We start from the raw sequence: 5,163 nt of genomic DNA, 5'->3' as shown, positions 1-5,163 counted from the left end.
TGTTTATGTTTATCACTGTTGTTTATGTATTCATGAGGTTTCCAGATCTGACAATGTTCCACTGCTATTCCTAAGGTTTTCATGGGCTAATTCCTCAGACGTAAATAGCCTATTCCTTCTTCAAAGTCTGTTCTTAGTCTGGAAGCTCTGATGAAACCTGTCCACCTTGGATGACCCTGCTGGTATCTGAAATACAAGTGGAGGGCAGTCGCAGCATCTGCGCTCTGCTGACCCAACACCCGACTCCGCGTCTGCAGCCTCCTCCACTTCCTTCCTGGGTGACAAGAACCACGGCCAGAAATCCATCATGCCTAGCCACAAGGTTCATGTCAGAGAGATCTTCGACTCCCGTTGAAATCCCACCATTGAGGTCGATCTTTACACCGCCAAAGGGCTATTCAGAGCTGCCGTGCCCAGTGGTGCCTCGCCTGGAAGCTATGGGGCCCTGGAGCTCTGGGACAATGATAAGACCCGGTATCTGGACAAAGGTGTCTCAGAGGCTGTTGAGCACATCAATAAAACAATTGTGCCTGCCCTGGTTAGCAAGAAGCTAAGCGTTATGGAACAGGAAAAGATCGACAAGCTGATGATTGAGATGGAAGGAACTCAGAAAAAAAATCAAAATTTGGTGCAAATGCCATTCTGGGCGTGTCCCTCGCTGTGTGCAAGGCCAGAGCTGTTGAGAAGGGAGTCCCCCTACCGTCACATTGCTGACTTGGCTGGCAATTCCAAAGTTATCCTGCGTGTTCCTGCTTTCAATGTGATCAACGGCGGCTCCCACGCCCGCAACAAGCTGACCATGCAGTAGTTCATGATCCTCCCCGTCAGAGCAGCCAACTTCAAGGAAGCCATGCGCATTGGAGAAGTACGGCAAGGATGCTACCAATGTCAGGGATGAAGGCGGATTTGCCCCCAATATCTTGGAGAACAAAGAAGCCCTGGAGCTGCTGAAGAACGTTATTGGGAAAGCTGGTTATACCGACAAGGTGGTGATTGGCATGGACATAGCTGCCTCCGAGTTCTTCAGGTCTGGGAAATACGACGTTGACTTCAAGTCTCCTGATGACCCCAGCAGGTACATCTCACCTGACCAACTGGCAGACAAGTCCTTCATCACGAAGTACCCAGTGGGGTCTATCGAAGACCCCTTCGACCAGGATGACTGGGATGCTTGGGCAAAGTTCACTGCCAGTTCTGGGATCCAGGTGGTAGGGGACGATCTCACAGTGACCAACCCGAAGCGAATCGCCAAGGCTGCAGGCGAGAAGTCGTGCACTGCCTCCTGCTCCAAGTGAACCAGATCGGCTCCGTAACTGAGTCTCTGCAGGCGTGCAAGCTGGCCTAGTGTAATGGGTGGGACGTCCTGGTGTCTCATCATTCTGGAGACCAAGGATACTTTCATGGCTGACGTGGTGGTGGGACTCTGCACTGGACAGGTCAAGACCGGGGCGCCATGCCGATCTGAGTGCCTGGCCAAGTACAACCAAATCCTCAGAACTGAAGAGGAACTGGGCAGCAAGGCCAAGTTTGCTGGTCAGAAGTTCAGAAATCCCTTCGCCAAATAAGCTGGCCAGGCAAGACCTCTGGTAGTCTCTCCCCAAGCCTGTCAGAGTTCTCTCCGCTTCACTAGAGCTTCACTAGAGCTGTCCCCGCAGTCAAGCCAGATCAGCTGGACACGTGTTGGAACCCCAGCTTTGTGATCCTGTGACGTCCCAACTCCCCGCCCGTCTTGAGAGCTTCCCACCAAGCGCCCCACTGTCATCCTGAGGTGTCAGCAGGCAACATCCCCAATGGTTTTGTTTGCAAAATAAACGTCAGGGGCCCCTACAAAAAAAGAAGAGCAAAAAAACACAAGTGGAATGACTTCCAGCATCACCCACTACAGCACCACGTGCAGCCCACTATGGTCTGACCAGCGTGCAGGAAAGTGATGAAAACGATAAGTGGATGGATGGATGGATGGATGGATGGATGGATGGATGGATGGATGGACAGATAAATATCACTGATAAGGGATGGTAGACATTTTACAAGCCTGGGAGACTATATAATTATCTGGTAAAATGTTATAGTAAATAAGGGAAAATTAAGGCTGTGCTACCTTGTAGTACATTAATCAATTTTACATGTAACTTAGTGCTTTTATTTTGACACTCGGGCATGTTCCTGGTTCATACAAATGGATAAGCACTAGCCTACTAACCAAAAGATTGGTGGTTCAAACCTACCCAGAGGTGCCTTCATTCTTCAAAACATCTTGTAAATATCTTGACATTTCTACATTGTTTCTGTTGGTTTCCTTATGAGATAGAAATCACTTAATTCATGCTCACCTATAACTCTTTGAGAAGTTGCTAGGGGGAAAGATAGTTAAGCTAGAATCAAAAGCGTGAGTAGATGCTGGCTGTCTATTGCCTATTGAGTGGGTTGCTGGGGGAGAAATGTAGGGATGTGTTCTGTGAAACTGTAGTACAAAAATAGTGTCTTCTTTTGAAAAACAAAACAAAAGCAGTCCTTGCTTTAGGAACTGGACAAACATTCAGAGGAAGAGAAAGTATTCTCAGATGAGGGTGAAGAGAGGAGGAGAGTTTGAAACCCTGGAAGGAGCCATTGAAGAATTTAATCTAAGGAGGAACTTGATTGAAATCACTCTGAAATAGGGAAATCAAAATAGAAGACATCAAGTTTGATTGGAATAAGCTCTCTGGAAGCCCTTGCTATCATCTAGGGGGATAAAGGTGACAGCTTGGTCTACAGTGATGGAAAATAGCAAGACATCCTAAAGACAGTGAGAGGTGGAAGCAATACGGTTGATTGGCTATCAGCAAAAGTGGAAAGGGAGAGAGCTAGGAGAGATTAGGGTTGTCCCCTGCTCTGGTGACAACAGTAAGCCCTGGTGCCCTGCTTTGCTGCTAGTATGTGCGGCATAGTAACAGCGATGCTAACTGGAGTCTCTGACTCACAGAACACCCCAGGGAGGGAGCAGGTGTCATCATTAGTGGCTCAGAAAGCAGCATGTTGCCCAGAGAGTCTGCCTGGGCCAGTTTACCTGGAATGTGACATTTCCTGGATCCCCACTCCAGCCCAGCCTAAGCATTGGCATGGTGCTCATTTGCAACCATCATCGTGTCTTTGATCATTCATCCAAACACCTCCTGGTCCACACAGTTCTCAATTAAGCGACTGACACAACAGAGACAGTGGAGACCTCTGAGTCGTGGCCATTCTGCCGCACCTCATCTTCTCTCGTGGTCCCATTAGTTCTTTTTCTGGGTGTTTTCAAACCCAGAATGGTGATCCATCCCTCTCTCGCCATCTGATGTAACAAGTCCCTTGGCTACCTGAAGACTCCTTGGATCCACCACGCAACTTTCATCTTCTTTTCTTATGGTTTTCTGTGCTGCCATCCAGAGCCCTGGTGGCACAGTGGGCTACTGGTTGGGCTGCTAACCACAAGGTCAAAACTACCAGCCACTCCTCAGGAGAAAGCAAGGCTTTTGACTCCTGCTCTGTTCGAATTGACTCCATAGCAGTGAGGTTTGGGAGTTTTGTTTGTTGTTGTTTTTATGCTTCCATTTTGAAAACATGGCCCTCTTCCTAGTGTACCCTAAGTATGTTCACAGGGAGAAAGGTGAGGGCTGAATCAGGATTATTAAAGAAGAAATGGAAAGAGCAGGGGCTATTATTCCTTTTGTTAACCTCCAAGGAGAGTTTGCAAGATTGCAATCATTTAGAAAACAGGCAGTTGAGAAAGAAAGACATTCTAAATTTTGAACGTGCATTAAATATATCAGTGGCTATACCTGATGGACTCTATCATATTTAGATGGACTTGGAAGTTAGTACAGCATTCACTATTGCCAGAGTCAAGGGATTTGGAAACTAGAAGGCAGAGGGGAAGACATGAGATAAAGGTTGGATGGTAGTCACCTGTGTGGTCTCAGTTGACAGGAAACGTGTCAGAAAGACTAACAGAAACACTGGGGACAGATTGACCCTTGCTCCCTTCTTAATTTCAATCCCAGAAAGAAACCTCTGTGCGGGGCTACCCTGTGCCAATTTGGGAAAGAGACGGTGGGGAGTCTGCAAGATGCACAACACTGCTTCTCAAAACGCATCTGGACCAGTTTGCTGTGCATTCCAGTGCCTCTCTGGGTCACTGCATTCTTGGTCAGCCATGAGGCTCCCTTGAAAGGGGTGCGTGGAGTCCTGGTTATGTAATGGTTACACCTTGGGCTGGGATCCTCATGGTCAGCAGTTCAAAACCACCAGCAGCTCCAATGAGGGAAAGATGGGGCTTTCTACTCCCATAAACAGACACAGAAGCCCACAGGGGTTCTCTATGAGTCAGTGTTGACTCCATGGCAGTGAGATTTTGAGTTAGAAAAAAGTGCGGTAATCCTGGTTGATTCAACAGATGCACATTAGAAAGTGGAAAAGAAGACTTTGAACCTAGCTTTGAAAAGGCCTGAGAGTTCCATGGGATACCTGACCCTCTAACTGTGGCTTCCTGGCACCTAGCTATTTTGCTTAGCTGGGCAGATATCGCCATGTGTGTCATCTGAAAGTGCATCCTTATTCTGCTAGTGAAATTGCTTTTCACCTCCCACAGAGCCCTGAACTCTTGCAGCCTCCCTAAATCACCCAGTGAGATTGCTGTTAGTAGCAGACACCTTCAGGATACCTTGCTTCCACCCTATCAGCAGTCTGGCAAATAATCACTTGACCACATGCACAGAGCCAGCAGCAAAAAAAAAAAAAAAAAAAGGCTGTGATTATTTTATTCCTGCTGGTACCATAGGCTTTCTGGCCTGAAGTAAGAGGGAGTCAGAAAATGCACCTAATAGAACAGAGAAAGTTCCAACTCTCCTGTGCCTCCAACTAGACCCAGCTCAATACAAGAGTATTTTTTGATTAACACTGTTCCTTTTGGAGTGGGCCAGAGGAACATGGAAAGGGTAGACCAGCATCAGAAATATTCTCTCTCAGCCTAGCTGCCTTCCCATTCACCTTCCTAAGCCACAGACACAAGGGGGCTGCAGTTTTCCTCCATAGCTGCCTCTGCTTGGAATTTCCACACCGACAAGTTTGGCTGAAGAGGAAGTCCCAGCTACCCACAAAGGCAAGCATGCAGTTGAGTGGACAACAAATAACAAACACGGG

The 5,163-nt window shown here is 47.6% G+C and overlaps 1 pseudogene; it reads left to right on the top strand.

The window, feature by feature from the left end:
- The first annotated feature begins 307 nt into the window (after positions 1–307).
- On the top strand, positions 308–1,565 carry LOC142451174 (alpha-enolase pseudogene; annotated as a pseudogene).
- The last annotated feature ends 3,598 nt before the right edge of the window (positions 1,566–5,163 follow it).

The sequence above is a fragment of the Tenrec ecaudatus genome, chromosome 6 (genome assembly GCF_050624435.1).
Source record: "Tenrec ecaudatus isolate mTenEca1 chromosome 6, mTenEca1.hap1, whole genome shotgun sequence".
In the NCBI taxonomy this organism is placed as follows: domain Eukaryota; kingdom Metazoa; phylum Chordata; class Mammalia; order Afrosoricida; family Tenrecidae; genus Tenrec; species Tenrec ecaudatus.
Note: the sequence above shows the minus strand (reverse complement) of the source record. Positions and strands in the feature narration are given on the sequence as shown.